This window comes from Etheostoma spectabile, chromosome 22 (genome assembly GCF_008692095.1).
Source record: "Etheostoma spectabile isolate EspeVRDwgs_2016 chromosome 22, UIUC_Espe_1.0, whole genome shotgun sequence".
Lineage (NCBI taxonomy): Eukaryota > Metazoa > Chordata > Actinopteri > Perciformes > Percidae > Etheostoma > Etheostoma spectabile.
The window spans coordinates 14725188-14725879 of NC_045754.1; positions in this window are offsets into that span (position 1 = coordinate 14725188).

Consider the following 692-nt stretch of genomic DNA (forward strand, 5'->3'; position numbering starts at 1 on the left):
ACACCTTTTTTTTTTGATTTTCAGCTCAGCCCTTAGACCATAATCCTTTTGATGGATGTTGTTCACATTTTTTTGTAATTCCCTTTCATGCCCATCGAAGGTGGGATGGGAAAATGTATTATAATCATGGGACAGCTGAGTATTCCCCCTCAGGCAAACGGAGTAGGATGGAGGGTGAAGGTTAAAGGTTTGATTTGAAGCTCAACATCTGTATTGTCGTTCATGCCTTGCTTTGTAAAGTGCTGCCTGATAATTGTACATGTGTAAATACTTTGAACGCAGACTTTGTCTTAAAGAAGTGGATTCATGTAATGACCATTGTACATCTTAAAAGTGTATGTTTAATTTATTAAATCAAACTGAAAATGGCTTTTTTTTGTTTCATCTGTTCTCCAGATGTGCAAAGTACTGTGGTTGATTCAGGTTGATTTGGGAGTTGAAAATTACTTTAAAATCTTGTATCACATGTATGAATTAAAGACATGTTGCAGTCATCTCAATAAGAAGATACATATTTCACATAATTTTGCCTATGGAGGTGTGAAGATATCCAATGTGGAAGCATGATCAATACATGACTGGCGGTGGTGTGATTGTCTCATCCTTTGGTATAAGTGGAGAATTTAATACAACTCCAAATTCCTCTGCTAGAATTCCAGGTATCTCCTCATCTTTAAGTTCCCTGGTTGTAG